This window comes from Lissotriton helveticus, chromosome 9 (genome assembly GCF_964261635.1).
Source record: "Lissotriton helveticus chromosome 9, aLisHel1.1, whole genome shotgun sequence".
In the NCBI taxonomy this organism is placed as follows: domain Eukaryota; kingdom Metazoa; phylum Chordata; class Amphibia; order Caudata; family Salamandridae; genus Lissotriton; species Lissotriton helveticus.
The window spans coordinates 700,536,373-700,554,824 of NC_136070.1; the positions used below are offsets into that span (position 1 = coordinate 700,536,373).

Sequence of the window (18,452 nt, forward strand, 5' to 3'; positions counted from 1 at the left end):
CCCTATTATTGTTTTTGAGAGTCTTTCCTGTGCGCACCTGGCCCTTCAGAGCCCCTTCCGCTGCGCCTGTGAGGATGCGCCTTGAGCAACAGGGAGTGGACAGTGGCGGCGAGGGACCAACTGAGCTGCCTGGGCCCATGGGAGGAGTAAAAATTATGCTCACAGAAGCAATATAAATAGAGTAGAACAGGGCACCGTTTATAGGAGATGATCTACCTTGCTACTTGTAGCTTTAGAATATTTGGATTGACCAGTAATAATCCGAAAGGGAATTTCTGAATAATCTTTGTTACACAGAAATATGCACTTGGAGCTTCGTAGATTCTTACATTTATTATTTTCATGATTGCTACTACAGGGTTATCTGGAACACTAGTTGGTTGATTTCCGCCAATGATTTAAAGGAACTGAGTGAAGTATGGTCTGTTCCAGAGCCTACTGCGTGCCAAAGCAAATCAAGGAAAATAGCCATGAGTGAAAGCTCCCCCCGCCCGTCCAGCATACCTGCTTTAGAATACGCCTGAGCTGTGACAAATTTGAAATTTTAAAAAACAGGAAAGGCTCTCAGCACGTGCAGTGATGTACACACGGGATGACAAAGCTGCACTGTCCTGGGTGCGGACATATTTAAAGTAGACATCAGGGTTGATACCTGTATGGGACGCAAAGCGCTTTGACGCAACAGTGTGCCGCTGTGAATTCACAATAACGTCATAATTCATGACGCTGAGCAGGGCTATATAGGCAGGCGTATGACTGGTAAAGCTGTTAGTCGGACATTACTTGCAAGATGATAACGGGAGTCCGAGGGCCTGTCCCTAGCTGACGAGGAACCAAACTCTCTGGGCATGGGACCTGGGGCCTGTGGATTTCGCAGGTAGAAGAATATTCTGCTGATAGGCGTCTGCATGCTAACCTTGATGTGCCTGAGGTCCGTGCTCTACCTGTTCAAGCACTTACAGGAGAAAGAGCAGAGCTCAGTGAACCTGCTCCTGGAGTTCAAGCTGCAGCAGGAGACGCTCTTTGCGCAGCTGGAAGTGATGTATGAGCAGCGGCCAGGCTGGAGCAGTCCCTCCAGAAGGAGCGTGCGGAGCACAAAAAGACCAAGGACGATTTTGAAGTATTTAAATCAGAAGCTCAAGAAGCCCTGAGCAAAGAGAAGGAAGACGCCATGAACCACTTCGTCGCCCTCCCCTCTCACCACAAGATCCTGAAGAACCAGCATGAAGAAGTGAAGAAGCAGCTCCTGGACTTGCATGAGCAGCATTAACTCTCTAAAGCTGGAAACCGGCAAACGTTGGAGAGCCACAAACAGAAATATGCACAGCTCCAGCGGGAGAATGAGGAACACGTGGGGATGCTGCTGGCTATGATATCGAAACTAATGGAAGAAAGTATGGTTCTTAGGAATGCACATGAAGAGCTCAGCTCTCAGCTTCTTAGTGCGCAGGAACAGATGAATCCGATGCGCCGGAATAATGAAGCTCTTCAGAGGATACCAAGCTTCAAGCTGTTTACAGCCCTGAGGCACCAGCAATTCCAGTCACAGGCCCCAGATAATAAGTGTTTCCGAGCCTTTAAAGCTGAATTGAAGCTTATTCGCGAACAGACTGGCCTACAAGCAAATACTCTGGAGACACCGACATACTCTGGGAAGAAAACCCCAGAAGGTGCTGCCCAGGAGCATCTGAGTCCTGAATGAAGCTCTTCAGAGGATATCAAGCTTCAAGCTGTTCACAGCCGTGAATCACCAGCATTTTCAGTTACAGGCCCCAGATAATAAGCGTTCCCGAGCCTTTAAAGATGAATTGCAGCGTATTCGCGAAAAGACTGACCTACAAGTGAATACTCTGGAGACGCCGACAGACTCTGGGAAGAAAACCCCAGAAGGTGCTGTCCAGACTGCAGAATCTCACCGAAAATTATTGGTACCCCGGACAGGGTCTCTTGAAGTTCTGCCACAGCCAGCCTTGTCTCTGTGGCTAGCGAATGATAGAGATGGCAGTGGCCTGCGTTTCTAGAGGTCGGTGGATAGCATCCAGGCTGGAGACGAGATGCTGAAAAAATTATAGAACATAAACTTCACCATCAGATCATATGGCAAATTTGTAAATATTGTCCATATACTTTCGAAAAAGTGTCAGAAACCACTGCACATGTCAGAAACCGGGAAGCAGTGGATATTTGAGTTGCCATACATGAATGGACATATGGATTCATACCTATGCGATGTGAATAAGATGTGTTTTTATGTATCTTATGAGAAAAAACTATAAAATATTTGGTTCTTTGATAATAATCTCTTGAGCGTTGTGGAATTTTGTTCACTGCTGTGACAAATTTGAAATTTAAAAAAACGTGAAATGATTCCTTAAGGAACATTTTTTGTTGTGTTATTGATTATACCCAGTTCCTTGGGAATATTGGGTTGCCCTATTATTGTTTTTGAGAGCCTTTCCTGTGCGCACCTGGCCCTTCAGAGCCCCTTCCGCTGCGCCTGTGAGGATGCGCCTTGAGCAACAGGGAGTGGACAGTGGCGGCGAGGGACCAACTGAGCTGCCTGGGCCCATGGGAGGAGTAAAAATTATGCTCACAGAAGCAATATAAATAGAGTAGAACAGGGCACCGTTTATAGGAGATGATCTAACCTGCTACTTGTAGCTTTAGAATATTTGGATTGACCAGTAATAATCCGAAAGGGAATTTCTGAATAATCTTTGTTACACAGAAATATGCACTTGGAGCTCCGTAGATTCTTACATTTATTATTTTCATGATTGCTACTACAGGGAAATCTGGAACACTAGTTGGTGGATTTCCGCCAATGATTTAAAGGAACTGAGTGAAGTATGGTCTGTTCCAGAGCCTACTGCGTGCCAAAGCGAATCAAGGAATATAGCCATGATTGAAAGCTCCCAACCCCCGTCCAGCATATATGCTTTACAATACGCCTGAGCTGTGACAAATTTGAAATTTAAAAAAACAGGAAAGGCTCTCAGCACGTGCAGTGATGTACGCACGGGATGACAATGCTGCACTGTCCTGGGAGTGGACATATTTAAAGTAGACATCAGGGTTGATACCTGTATGGGATGCAAAGCGCTTTGACGCAACAGTGTGCTGCTGTGAATTCACAATAACGTCATAATTCATGATGCTGAGCAGGGCTATATAACAGGCGTATGACTGGTAAGGCTGTTAGTCGGACATTACTTGCAAGATGATAACGGGATTCCGAGGGCCCGGCCCTCGCTGACGAGGAACCAAACACTCTGGGCATGGGACCCGGGGCCTGTGGATTTCGCAGGCAGAAGAATATTCTGCTGATAGGCGTCTGCATGCTGACCTTGATGTGCCTGAGGTCCGTGCTCTACCCGTTCAAGCACTTACAGGAGAAAGTGCAGAGCTCCATGAAACTGCTCCTTGAGTTCAAGCTGCAGCAGGAGACGCTCTTTGCACAGCTGGAAGTGATGTATGAGCAGCGGCCAGGCTGGAGCAGTCCCTCCAGAAGGAGCGTGCGGAGCACAACAAGACCAAGGACTATTTTGAAGTATTTAAATCAGAAGCTCAGGAAGCCCTGAGCAAAGAGAAGGAAGACGCCATGAACCACTTCATCGCCCTCCCCTCTCACCACAAGATCCTGAAGAACCAGCATTGAAGAAGTGAAGAAGCAGCTCCTAGACTTGCATGAGCAGTATTAACTCTCTAAAGCTGGAAAACCGGCAACCGTTGGAGAGCCACAAACAGAAATATGCACAGCTCCAGCAGGAGAATGAGGAACACATGGGGATGCTACTGGCTATGATATCAAAACTAATGGAAGAAAGTATGGTTCTTAGGAATGCACATGAAGATCTCAGCTTTCAGCTGCTTAGTGCGCAGGAGCAGCTGAATCCGATGCGCCGGATGAATGAAGCTCTTCAGAGGATACCAAGCTTCAAGCTGTTCACAGCCCTGAGGCACCAGCAATTCCAGTCACATGCCCCAGATAATACGCGTTTCCGAGCCTTTAAAGCTGAATTGCAGCTTATTTGCGAACAGACTGGCCTACAAGCAAATACTCTGGAGACACCGACATACTTTGGGAAGAAAACCCCAGAAGGTGCTGCCCAGGAGCATCTGAGTCAGATGCACCAGCTGAATGAAGCTCTTCAGAGGATACCAAGCTTCAAGCTGTTCACAGCCCTGAAGCACCAGCATTTTCAGTCACAGGCCCTAGATAATAAGCCTTCCCGAGCCTTTAAAGATGAATTGCAGCGTATTCGCGAAAAGACTGACCTACAAGCGAATACTCTGGAGACGCCGACAGACTCTGGGAAGAAAACCCCAGAAGGTGCTGTCCAGACTGCAGAATCTCACCAAAAATTATTGGTACCCCGGACAGGGTCTCTTGAAGTTCTGCCACAGCCAGCCTTGCCTCTGTGGCTAGCGAAGGATAGAGATGGCAGTGCCCTGCGTTTCTAGAGGACGGTGGATATCATCCAGGCTGGAGACGAGATGCTGAAAGAATTATAGAACATAAACTTCACCATCAGATCATATGGCAAATTTGTAAATATTGTCCATATACTTTTGGAAAAGTGTCAGAAACCACTGCACATGTCAGAAACCGGGAAGCAGTGGATATTTGAGTTGCCATACATGAATGGACATATGGATTCAAACCTATGCAATGTGAATAAGATGTGTTTTTATGTATCTTATGAGAAAAAACTATAAAATATTTAGTTCTTTGATAATAATCTCTTGAGTGTTATGGAATTTTGTTCACTGCTGTTACAAATTTGAAATTTTAAAAAATGTGAAATGATTCCTTAAGGAACATTTTTTGTTGTGTTATTGATTATACCCAGTTCCTTGGGAATATTGGGTTGCCCTATTATTGTTTTTGAGAGCCTTTCCTGTGCGCACCTGGCCCTTCAGAGCCCCTTCCGCTGCGCCTGTGAGGATGTGCCTTGAGCAACAGGGAGTGGACAGTGGCGGCGAGGGACCAACTGAGCTGCCTGGGCCCATGGGAGGAGTAAAAATTATGCTCACAGAAGCAATATAAATAGAGTAGAACAGGGCACCGTTTATAGGAGATGATCTAACCTGCTACTTGTAGCTTTAGAATATTTGGATTGACCAGTAATAATCCGAAAGGGAATTTCTGAATAATCTTTGTTACACAGAAATATGCACTTGGAGCTCCGTAGATTCTTACATTTATTATTTTCATGATTGCTACTACAGGGTTATCTGGAACACTAGTTGGTGGATTTCCGCCAATGATTTAAAGGAACTGAGTGAAGTATGGTCTGTTCCAGAGCCTACTGCGTGCCAAAGCGAATCAAGGAAAATAGCCATGATTGAAAGCTCCCCCCCGTCCAGCATACCTGCTTTACAATACGCCTGAGCTGTGACAAATTTGAAATTTTAAAAAACAGGAAAGGCTCTCAGCACGTGCAGTGATGTACACACGGGATGAAAAAGCTGCACTGTCCTGGGTGCGGACATATTTAAAGTAGACATCAGGGTTGATACCTGTATGGGACGCAAAACGCTTTGACGCAACAGTGTGCCGCTGTGAATTCACAATAACGTCATAATTCATGACGCTGAGCAGGGCTATATAGGCAGGCGTATGACTGGTAAAGCTGTTAGTCGGACATTACTTGCAAGATGATAACGGGAGTCCAAGGGCCTGGCCCTAGCTGACGAGGAACCAAACTCTCTGGGCATGGGACCTGGGGCCTGTGGATTTCGCAGGCAGAAGAATATTCTGCTGATAGGCGTCTGCATGCTAACCTTGATGTGCCTGAGGTCCGTGCTCTACCTGTTCAAGCACTTACAGGCGAAAGAGCAGAGCTCCGTGAACCTGCTCCTGGAGTTCAAGCTGCAGCGGGAGACGCTCTTTGCGCAGCTGGAAGTGATGTATGAGCAGCGGCCAGGCAGGAGCAGTCCCTCCAGAAGGAGCGTGCGGAGCACAAAAAGACCAAAGGATGATTTTGAAGTATTTAAATAAGAAGCTCAAGAAGCCCTGAGCAAAGAGAAGGAATACCCCATGAACCACTTCGTCGCCCTTCCCTCTCACCACAAGATCCTGAAGAACCAGCATGAAGAAGTGAAGAAGCAGCTCCTGGACTTGCATGAGCAGTATTAACTCTCTAAAGCTGGAAAACCGGCAAACGTTGGAGAGCCACAAACAAAAATATGCACAGCTCCAGCGGGAGAATGAAGAACACGTGGGGATGCTGCTGGCTATGATATCGAAACTAATGGAAGAAAGTATGGTTCTTAGGAATGCACATGAAGAGCTCAGTTCTCAGATGCTAAGTGCGCAGGAGCAGCTGAAACCGATGGGCCGGATGAATGAAGCTCTTCAGAGGATACCAAGCTTCAAGCTGTTCACAGCCCTGAGGCACCAGCAATTCCAGTCACAGGCCCCAGATGATAAGCGTTTCCGAGCCTTTAAAGCCGAATTGTAGCTTTTTCGCGAACAGACTGACCTACAAGCAAATACTCTGGAGACACCGACATACTCTGGGAAGAAAACCCCAGAAGGTGCTGCTCAGGAGCATCTGAATCAGATGGACCAGCTGAATGAAGCTCTTCAGAGGATACCAAGCTTCAAGCTGTTCACAGCCCTGAAGCACCAGCATTTTCAGTCACAGGCCCCAGATGATAAGCGTTCCCGAGCCTTTAAAGATGAATTGCAGCGTATTCTCAAAAAGACTGACCTACAAGCGAATACTCTGGAGACGACGACAGATTCTGGGAAAAAAACCCCAGAAGGTGCTGCCCAGGAGCATCTGAGTCCTGAATGAAGCTCTTCAGAGGATACCAAGCTTCAAGCTGTTCACAGCCGTGAAACACCAGCATTTTCAGTTACAGGCCCCTGCTAAAAGGCGTTCCCGAGCCTTTAAAGATGAATTGCAGCGTATTCGCGAAAAGACTGACCTACAAGCGAATACTCTGGAGACGCCGACAGACTCTGGGAAGAAAACCCCAGAAGGTGCTGTCCAGACTGCAGAATCTCACCGAAAATTATTGGTACCCCGGACAGGGTCTCTTGAAGTCCTGCCACAGCCAGCCTTGCCTCTGTGGCTAGCGAAGGATAGAGATGGCAGTGCCCTGCATTTCTAGAGGACGGTGGATAGCATCCAGGCTGGAGACGAGATGCTGAAAGAATTATAGAACATAAACTTCACCATCAGATCATATGGCAAATTTGTAAATATTGTCCATATACTTTTGAAAAAGTGTCAGAAACCACTGCACATGTCAGAAACCGGGAAGCAGTGGATATTTGAGTTGCCATACATGAATGGACATATGGATTCATACCTATGCGATGTGAATTAGATGTGTTTTTATGTATCTTATGAGAAAAAACGATAAAATATTTGGTTCTTTGATAATAATCTCTTGAGTGTTATGGAATTTTGTTCACTGCTGTGACAAATTTGAAATTTTAAAAAACGTGAAATGATTCCTTAAGGAACATTTTTTGTTGTGTTATTGATTATACCCAGTTCCTTGGGAATATTGGGTTGCCCTATTATTGTTTTTGAGAGCCTTTCCTGTGCGCACCTGGCCCTTCAGAGCCCCTTCCGCTGCGCCTGTGAGGATGCGCCTTGAGCAACAGGGAGTGGACAGTGGCGGCGAGGGACCAACTGAGCTGCCTGGGCCCATGGGAGGAATCAAAATGATGCTCACAGAAGCAATATAAATAGAGTAGAACAGGGCACCGTTTATAGGAGATGATCTAACCTGCTACTTATAGCTTTAGAATATTTGGATTGACCAGTAATAATCCGAAAGGGAATTTCTGAATAATCTTTGTTACACAGAAGTGTGCACTTGGAGCTTCGTAGATTCTTACATTTATTATTTTCATGATTGCTACTACAGGGTTATCTGGAACACTAGTTGGTGGATTTCCGTCAATGATTTAAAGGAACTGAGTGAAGAATGGTCTGTTCCAGAGCCTACTGCGTGCCAAAGCGAATCAAGGAAAATAGCCATGATTGAAAGCTCCCCCCGTCCAGCATACCTGCTTTACAAAACGCCTGAGCTGTGACAAATTTGAAATTTTAAAAATCAGAAAAAGCTCTCAGCACGTGCAGTGATGTACACACGGGATGACAAAGCTGCACTGTCCTGGGTTCGGACATATTTAAAGTAGACATCAGGGTTGATACCTGTATGGGACGCAAAGCGCTTTGACGCAACAGTGTGCTGCTGTGAATTCACAATAATGTCATAATTCATGACGCTGAGCAGGGCTATATAGGCAGGCGTATGACTGGTAAGGCTGTTAGTCGGACATTACTTGCAAGATGATAACGGGAGTCCGAGGGCCCGGCCCTCGCTGACGAGGAACCAAACTCTCTGGGCCTGTGGATTTCGCAGGCAGAAGAAAATTCTGCTGAAAGGCGTCTGCATGCTGACCTTGATGTGCCTAAGGTCCGTGCTCTACCTGTTCAAGCACTTACAGGAGAAAGTGCAGAGCTCCGTGAACCTGCTCCTGGAGTTCAAGCCGCAGCAGGAGATGCTCTTTGCGCAGCTGGAAGTGATGTATGAGCAGCGGCCAGGCTGGAGCAGTCCCTCCAGATGGAGCGTGCGGAGCACAAAAAGACCAAGGACGATTTTGAAGTATTTAAATCAGAAGCTCAGGAAGCCCTGAGCAAAGAGAAGGAAGATGCCATGAACCACTTCGTCGCCCTCCCCTCTCACCACAAGATCCTGAAGAACCAGCATGAAGAAGTGAAGAAGCAGCTCCTGAACTTGCATGAGCAGTATTAACTCTCTAAAGCTGGAAAACCGGCAAATGTTGGAGAGCCACATACAGAAATATGCACAGCTCCAGCGGGAGAATGAGGAACACGTGGGGATGCTGCTGGCTATGATATCGAAACTAATGGAAGAAAGTATGGTTCTTAGGAATGCACATGAAGAGCTCAGCTCTCAGCTACTTAGTGCGCAGGGACAGATGAATCCGATGCGCCGGAATAATGAAGCTCTTCAGAGGATACCAAGCTTCAAGCTGTTTACAGCCCTGAGGCACCAGCAATTCCAGTCACAGGCCCCAGATAATAAGTGTTTCCGAGGCTTTAAAGCTGAATTGCAGCTTATTCGCGAACAGACTGGCCTACAAGCAAATACTCTGGAGACACCAACATACTCTGGGAAGAAAACCCCAGAAGGTGCTGCCCAGGAGCATCTGAGTCCTGAATGAAGCTCTTCAGAGGATATCAAGCTTCAAGCTGTTCACAGCCGTGAATCACCAGCATTTTCAGTTACAGGCCCCAGATAATAAGCGTTCCCGAGCCTTTAAAGATGAATTGCAGCGTATTCGCGAAAAGACTGACCTACAAGCGAATACTCTGGAGACGCCGACAGACTCTGGGAAGAAAACCCCAGAAGGTGCTGTCCAGACTGCAGAATCTCACCGAAAATTATTGGTACCCCGGACAGGGTCTCTTGAAGTTCTGCCACAGCCAGCCTTGCCTCTGTGGCTAGCGAAGGATAGAGATGGCAGTGCCCTGCGTTTCTAGAGGACGGTGGATATCATCCAGGCTGGAGACGAGATGCTGAAAGAATTATAGAACATAAACTTCACCATCAGATCATATGGCAAATTTGTAAATATTGTCCATATACTTTTGGAAAAGTGTCAGAAACCACTGCACATGTCAGAAACCGGGAAGCAGTGGATATTTGAGTTGCCATACATGAATGGACATATGGATTCAAACCTATGCAATGTGAATAAGATGTGTTTTTATGTATCTTATGAGAAAAAACTATAAAATATTTGGTTCTTTGATAATAATCTCTTGAGTGTTATGGAATTTTGTTCACTGCTGTTACAAATTTGAAATTTTAAAAAATGTGAAATGATTCCTTAAGGAACATTTTTTGTTGTGTTATTGATTATACCCAGTTCCTTGGGAATATTGGGTTGCCCTATTATTGTTTTTGAGAGCCTTTCCTGTGCGCACCTGGCCCTTCAGAGCCCCTTCCGCTGCGCCTGTGAGGATGTGCCTTGAGCAACAGGGAGTGGACAGTGGCGGCGAGGGACCAACTGAGCTGCCTGGGCCCATGGGAGGAGTAAAAATTATGCTCACAGAAGCAATATAAATAGAGTAGAACAGGGCACCGTTTATAGGAGATGATCTAACCTGCTACTTGTAGCTTTAGAATATTTGGATTGACCAGTAATAATCCGAAAGGGAATTTCTGAATAATCTTTGTTACACAGAAATATGCACTTGGAGCTCCGTAGATTCTTACATTTATTATTTTCATGATTGCTACTACAGGGTTATCTGGAACACTAGTTGGTGGATTTCCGCCAATGATTTAAAGGAACTGAGTGAAGTATGGTCTGTTCCAGAGCCTACTGCGTGCCAAAGCGAATCAAGGAAAATAGCCATGATTGAAAGCTCCCCCCCGTCCAGCATACCTGCTTTACAATACGCCTGAGCTGTGACAAATTTGAAATTTTAAAAAACAGGAAAGGCTCTCAGCACGTGCAGTGATGTACACACGGGATGAAAAAGCTGCACTGTCCTGGGTGCGGACATATTTAAAGTAGACATCAGGGTTGATACCTGTATGGGACGCAAAACGCTTTGACGCAACAGTGTGCCGCTGTGAATTCACAATAACGTCATAATTCATGACGCTGAGCAGGGCTATATAGGCAGGCGTATGACTGGTAAAGCTGTTAGTCGGACATTACTTGCAAGATGATAACGGGAGTCCAAGGGCCTGGCCCTAGCTGACGAGGAACCAAACTCTCTGGGCATGGGACCTGGGGCCTGTGGATTTCGCAGGCAGAAGAATATTCTGCTGATAGGCGTCTGCATGCTAACCTTGATGTGCCTGAGGTCCGTGCTCTACCTGTTCAAGCACTTACAGGCCAAAGAGCAGAGCTCCGTGAACCTGCTCCTGGAGTTCAAGCTGCAGCGGGAGACGCTCTTTGCGCAGCTGGAAGTGATGTATGAGCAGCGGCCAGGCAGGAGCAGTCCCTCCAGAAGGAGCGTGCGGAGCACAAAAAGACCAAAGGACGATTTTGAAGTATTTAAATAAGAAGCTCAAGAAGCCCTGAGCAAAGAGAAGGAATACCCCATGAACCACTTCGTCGCCCTTCCCTCTCACCACAAGATCCTGAAGAACCAGCATGAAGAAGTGAAGAAGCAGCTCCTGGACTTGCATGAGCAGTATTAACTCTCTAAAGCTGGAAAACCGGCAAACGTTGGAGAGCCACAAACAAAAATATGCACAGCTCCAGCGGGAGAATGAGGAACACGTGGGGATGCTGCTGGCTATGATATCGAAACTAATGGAAGAAAGTATGGTTCTTAGGAATGCACATGAAGAGCTCAGCTCTCAGATGCTAAGTGCGCAGGAGCAGCTGAAACCGATGGGCCGGATGAATGAAGCTCTTCAGAGGATACCAAGCTTCAAGCTGTTCACAGCCCTGAGGCACCAGCAATTCCAGTCACAGGCCCCAGATGATAAGCGTTTCCGAGCCTTTAAAGCCGAATTGTAGCTTTTTCGCGAACAGACTGGCCTACAAGCAAATACTCTGGAGACACCGACATACTCTGGGAAGAAAACCCCAGAAGGTGCTGCTCAGGAGCATCTGAATCAGATGGACCAGCTGAATGAAGCTCTTCAGAGGATACCAAGCTTCAAGCTGTTCACAGCCCTGAAGCACCAGCATTTTCAGTCACAGGCCCCAGATAATAAGCGTTCCCGAGCCTTTAAAGATGAATTGCAGCGTATTCTCAAAAAGACTGACCTACAAGCGAATACTCTGGAGACGACGACAGATTCTGGGAAGAAAACCCCAGAAGGTGCTGCCCAGGAGCATCTGAGTCCTGAATGAAGCTCTTCAGAGGATACCAAGCTTCAAGCTGTTCACAGCCGTGAATCACCAGCATTTTCAGTTACAGGCCCCTGCTAAAAGGCGTTCCCGAGCCTTTAAAGATGAATTGCAGCGTATTCGCGAAAAGACTGACCTACAAGCGAATACTCTGGAGACGCCTACAGACTCTGGGAAGAAAACCCCAGAAGGTGCTATCCAGACTGCAGAATCTCACCGAAAATTATTGGTACCCCGGACAGGGTCTCTTGAAGTCCTGCCACAGCCAGCCTTGCCTCTGTGGCTAGCGAAGGATAGAGATGGCAGTGCCCTGCATTTCTAGAGGACGGTGGATAGCATCCAGGCTGGAGACGAGATGCTGAAAGAATTATAGAACATAAACTTCACCATCAGATCATATGGCAAATTTGTAAATATTGTCCATATACTTTTGAAAAAGTGTCAGAAACCACTGCACATGTCAGAAACCGGGAAGCAGTGGATATTTGAGTTGCCATACATGAATGGACATATGGATTCATACCTATGCGATGTGAATTAGATGTGTTTTTATGTATCTTATGAGAAAAAACGATAAAATATTTGGTTCTTTGATAATAATCTCTTGAGTGTTATGGAATTTTGTTCACTGCTGTGACAAATTTGAAATTTTAAAAAACGTGAAATGATTCCTTAAGGAACATTTTTTGTTGTGTTATTGATTATACCCAGTTCCTTGGGAATATTGGGTTGCCCTATTATTGTTTTTGAGAGCCTTTCCTGTGCGCACCTGGCCCTTCAGAGCCCCTTCCGCTGCGCCTGTGAGGATGCGCCTTGAGCAACAGGGAGTGGACAGTGGCGGCGAGGGACCAACTGAGCTGCCTGGGCCCATGGGAGGAATCAAAATGATGCTCACAGAAGCAATATAAATAGAGTAGAACAGGGCACCGTTTATAGGAGATGATCTAACCTGCTACTTATAGCTTTAGAATATTTGGATTGACCAGTAATAATCCGAAAGGGAATTTCTGAATAATCTTTGTTACACAGAAGTGTGCACTTGGAGCTTCGTAGATTCTTACATTTATTATTTTCATGATTGCTACTACAGGGTTATCTGGAACACTAGTTGGTGGATTTCCGTCAATGATTTAAAGGAACTGAGTGAAGAATGGTCTGTTCCAGAGCCTACTGCGTGCCAAAGCGAATCAAGGAAAATAGCCATGATTGAAAGCTCCCCCCGTCCAGCATACCTGCTTTACAAAACGCCTGAGCTGTGACAAATTTGAAATTTTAAAAATCAGAAAAAGCTCTCAGCACGTGCAGTGATGTACACACGGGATGACAAAGCTGCACTGTCCTGGGTTCGGACATATTTAAAGTAGACATCAGGGTTGATACCTGTATGGGACGCAAAGCGCTTTGACGCAACAGTGTGCTGCTGTGAATTCACAATAATGTCATAATTCATGACGCTGAGCAGGGCTATATAGGCAGGCGTATGACTGGTAAGGCTGTTAGTCGGACATTACTTGCAAGATGATAACGGGAGTCCGAGGGCCCGGCCCTCGCTGACGAGGAACCAAACTCTCTGGGCCTGTGGATTTCGCAGGCAGAAGAAAATTCTGCTGAAAGGCGTCTGCATGCTGACCTTGATGTGCCTAAGGTCCGTGCTCTACCTGTTCAAGCACTTACAGGAGAAAGTGCAGAGCTCCGTGAACCTGCTCCTGGAGTTCAAGCCGCAGCAGGAGATGCTCTTTGCGCAGCTGGAAGTGATGTATGAGCAGCGGCCAGGCTGGAGCAGTCCCTCCAGATGGAGCGTGCGGAGCACAAAAAGACCAAGGACGATTTTGAAGTATTTAAATCAGAAGCTCAGGAAGCCCTGAGCAAAGAGAAGGAAGATGCCATGAACCACTTCGTCGCCATCCCCACTCACCACAAGATCCTGAAGAACCAGCATGAAGAAGTGAAGAAGCAGCTCCTGGACTTGCATGAGCAGTATTAACTCTCTAAAGCTGGAAAACCGGCAAATGTTGGAGAGCCACATACAGAAATATGCACAGCTCCAGCGGGAGAATGAGGAACACGTGGGGATGCTGCTGGCTATGATATCGAAACTAATGGAAGAAAGTATGGTTCTTAGGAATGCACATGAAGAGCTCAGCTCTCAGCTACTTAGTGCGCAGGGACAGATGAATCCGATGCGCCGGAATAATGAAGCTCTTCAGAGGATACCAAGCTTCAAGCTGTTTACAGCCCTGAGGCACCAGCAATTCCAGTCACAGGCCCCAGATAATAAGTGTTTCCGAGGCTTTAAAGCTGAATTGCAGCTTATTCGCGAACAGACTGGCCTACAAGCAAATACTCTGGAGACACCAACATACTCTGGGAAGAAAACCCCAGAAGGTGCTGCCCAGGAGCATCTGAGTCCTGAATGAAGCTCTTCAGAGGATATCAAGCTTCAAGCTGTTCACAGCCGTGAATCACCAGCATTTTCAGTTACAGGCCCCAGATAATAAGCGTTACCGAGCCTTTAAAGATGAATTGCAGCGTATTCGCGAAAAGACTGACCTACAAGCGAATACTCTGGAGACGCCGACAGACTCTGGGAAGAAAACCCCAGAAGGTGCTGTCCAGACTGCAGAATCTCACCGAAAATTATTGGTACCCCGGACAGGGTCTCTTGAAGTTCTGCCACAGCCAGCCTTGCCTCTGTGGCTAGCGAATGATAGAGATGGCAGTGGCCTGCGTTTCTAGAGGACGGTGGATAGCATCCAGGCTGGAGACGAGATGCTGAAAGAATTATAGAACATAAACTTAACCATCAGATCATATGGCAAATTTGTAAATATTGTCCATATACTTTCGAAAAAGTGTCAGAAACCACTGCGCATGTCAGAAACCGGGAAGCAGTGGATATTTGAGTTGCCATACATGAATGGACATATGGATTCATACCTATGCGATGTGAATAAGATGTGTTTTTATGTATCTTATGAGAAAAAACTATAAAATATTTGGTTCTTTGATAATAATCTCTTGAGTGTTGTGGAATTTTGTTCACTGCTGTGACAAATTTGAAATTTTAAAAAACGTGAAATGATTCCTTAAGGAACATTTTTTGTTGTGTTATTGATTATACCCAGTGCCTTGGGAATATTGGGTTGCCCTATTATTGTTTTTGAGAGTCTTTCCTGTGCGCACCTGGCCCTTCAGAGCCCCTTCCGCTGCGCCTGTGAGGATGCGCCTTGAGCAACAGGGAGTGGACAGTGGCGGCGAGGGACCAACTGAGCTGCCTGGGCCCATGGGAGGAGTAAAAATTATGCTCACAGAAGCAATATAAATAGAGTAGAACAGGGCACCGTTTATAGGAGATGATCTACCTTGCTACTCGTAGCTTTAGAATATTTGGATTGACCAGTAATAATCCGAAAGGGAATTTCTGAATAATCTTTGTTACACAGAAATATGCACTTGGAGCTTCGTAGATTCTTACATTTATTATTTTCATGATTGCTAATACAGGGTTATCTGGAACACTAGTTGGTGGATTTCCGCCAATGATTTAAAGGAACTGAGTGAAGTATGGTCTGTTCAGCCTACTGCGTGCCAAAGCGAATCAAGGAAAATAGCCATGATTGAAAGCTCCCCCGCCCGTCCAGCATACCTGCTTTAGAATACGCCTGAGCTGTGACAAATTTGAAATTTTAAAAAACAGGAAAGGCTCTCAGCACGTGCAGTGATGTACACACGGGATGACAAAGCTGCACTCTCCTGGGTGCGGACATATTTAAAGTAGACATCAGGGTTGATACCTGTATGGGACGCAAAGCGCTTTGACGCAACAGTGTGCCGCTGTGAATTCACAATAACGTCATAATTCATAACGCTGAGCAGGGCTATATAGGCAGGCGTATGACTGGTAAAGCTGTTAGTCGGACATTACTTGCAAGATGATAACGGGAGTCCGAGGGCCTGTCCCTAGCTGACGAGGAACCAAACTCTCTGGGCATGGGACCTGGGGTCTGTGGATTTCGCAGGCAGAAGAATATTCTGCTGATAGGCGTCTGCATGCTAACCTTGATGTGCCTGAGGTCCGTGCTCTACCTGTTCAAGCACTTACAGGAGAAAGAGCAGAGCTCCGTGAACCTGCTCCTGGAGTTCAAGCTGCAGCAGGAGACGCTCTTTGCGCAGCTGGAAGTGATGTATGAGCAGCGGCCAGGCTGGAGCAGTCCCTCCAGAAGGAGCGTGCGGAGCACAAAAAGACCAAGGACGATTTTGAAGTATTTAAATCAGAAGCTCAAGAAGCCCTGAGCAAAGAGAAGGAAGACGCCATGAACCACTTCGTCGCCCTCCCCTCTCACCACAAGATCTTGAAGAACCAGCATGAAGAAGTGAAGAAGCAGCTCCTGGACTTGCATGAGCAGTATTAACTCTCTAAAGCTGGAAACCGGCAAACGTTGGAGAGCCACAAACAGAAATATGCATAGCTCCAGCGGGAGAATGAGGAACACGTGGGGATGCTGCTGGCTATGATATCGAAACTAATGGAAGAAAGTATGGTTTTTAGGAATGCACATGAAGAGCTCAGCTCTCAGCTACTTAGTGCGCAGGAACAGATGAATCCGATGCGCCGGAATAATGAAGCTCTTCAGAGGATACCAAGCTTCAAGCTGTTTACAGCCCTGAGGCACCGGCAATTCCAGTCACAGGCCCCAGATAATAAGTGTTTCCGAGCCTTTAAAGCTGAATTGCAGCTTATTCGCGAACAGACTGGCCTACAAGCAAATACTCTGGAGACACCGACATACTCTGGGAAGAAAACCCCAGAAGGTGCTGCCCAGGAGCATCTGAGTCCTGAATGAAGCTCTTCAGAGGATATCAAGCTTCAAGCTGTTCACAGCCGTGAATCACCAGCATTTTCAGTTACAGGCCCCAGATAATAAGCGTTCCCGAGCCTTTAAAGATGAATTGCAGGGTATTCGCGAAAAGACTGACCTACAAGCCAATACTCTGGAGACGCCGACAGACTCTGGGAAGAAAACCCCAGAAGGTGCTGTCCAGACTGCAGAATCTCACCGAAAATTATTGGTACCCCGGACAGGGTCTCTTGGAGTTCTGCCACAGCCAGCCTTGCCTCTGTGGCTAGCGAATGATAGAGATGGCAGTGGCCTGCATTTCTAGAGGACGGCGGATAGCATCCAGGCTGGAGACGAGATGCTGAAAGAATTATACAACATAAACTTCACCATCAGATCATATGGCAAATTTGTAAATATTGTCCATATACTTTCGAAAAAGTGTCAGAAACCACTACGCATGTCAGAAACCGGGAAGCAGTGGATATTTGAGTTGCCATACATGAATGGACATATGGATTCATACCTATGCGATGTGAATAAGATGTGTTTTTATGTATCTTATGAGAAAAAACTATAAAATATTTGGTTCTTTGATAATAATCTCTTGAGTGTTGTGGAATTTTGTTCACTGCTTTGACAAATTTGAAATTTTAAAAAACGTGAAATGATTCCTTAAGGAACATTTTTTGTTGTGTTATTGATTATACCCAGTTCCTTGGGAATATTGGGTTGCCCTATTATTGTTTTTGAGAGTCTTTCCTGTGCGCACCTGGCCCTTCAGAGCCCCTTCCGCTGCGCCTGTGAGGATGCGCCTTGAGCAACAGGGAGTGGACAGTGGCGGCGAGGGACCAACTGAGCTGCCTGGGCTCATGGGAGGAATAAAGATTATGCTCACAGTAGCAATATAAATAGAGTAGAACAGGGCACCGTTTATAGGAGATGATCTACCTCGCTACTTGTAGCTTTAGAATATTTGGATTGACCAGTAATAATCCGAAAGGGAATTTCTGAATAATCTTTTTTACACAGAAATATGCACTTGGAGCTTCATAGATTCTTACATTTATTAATTTCATGATTGCTACTACAGGGTTATCTGGAACACTAGTTGGTGGATTTCCGCCAATGATTTAAAGGAACTGAGTGAAGTATGGTCTGTTCCAGAGCCTACTGCGTGCCAAAGCGAATCAAGGAAAATAGCCATGATTGAAAGCTCCCCCCGCCCGTCCAGCATACCTGCTTTAGAATACGCCTGAGCTGTGACAAATTTGAAATTTTTAAAAACAGGAAAGGCTCTCAGCACGTGCAGTGATGTACACACGGGATGACAAAGCTGCACTGTCCTGGGTGCGGACATATTTAAAGTAGACATCAGGGTTGATACCTGTATGGGACGCAAAGCGCTTTGACGCAACAGTGTGCCGCTGTGAATTCACAATAACGTCATAATTCATGACGCTGAGCAGGGCTATATAGGCAGGCGTATGACTGGTAAAGCTGTTACTCGGACATTACTTGCAACCTCGCCGGACACACACTCGACGCCGTCTTCTCATCCAGCAAAGACGTCACCTTCAGCCACGCCACAGAACTCCACTGGACGGACCACAGCTGCGTCCACTTCACCTTCAAAAGAACGACGATCCACCACCACCAGCAACAGGTTGCTCGTAGATGCTGGAACAAGATCACAGCCGACCAGCTCACCGCTTCCCTGAGCCAGCACCCCCCCG

General features: G+C 46.4%; 6 pseudogenes; all 6 read left to right on the plus strand.

The window, feature by feature from the left end:
- The first annotated feature begins 848 nt into the window (after positions 1–848).
- Positions 849–2,072, plus strand: LOC144783252 (Golgi integral membrane protein 4-like; annotated as a pseudogene).
- Positions 2,073–5,719: 3,647 nt separating this feature from the next.
- Positions 5,720–7,176, plus strand: LOC144783253 (Golgi integral membrane protein 4-like; annotated as a pseudogene).
- A 152-nt stretch (positions 7,177–7,328) lies between these two features.
- On the plus strand, positions 7,329–9,590 carry LOC144783254 (Golgi integral membrane protein 4-like; annotated as a pseudogene).
- A 1,204-nt stretch (positions 9,591–10,794) lies between these two features.
- On the plus strand, positions 10,795–12,251 carry LOC144783255 (Golgi integral membrane protein 4-like; annotated as a pseudogene).
- Positions 12,252–12,403: 152 nt separating this feature from the next.
- Positions 12,404–14,665, plus strand: LOC144783256 (Golgi integral membrane protein 4-like; annotated as a pseudogene).
- Positions 14,666–15,868: 1,203 nt separating this feature from the next.
- Positions 15,869–17,296, plus strand: LOC144783257 (Golgi integral membrane protein 4-like; annotated as a pseudogene).
- Positions 17,297–18,452: the final 1,156 nt, after the last annotated feature.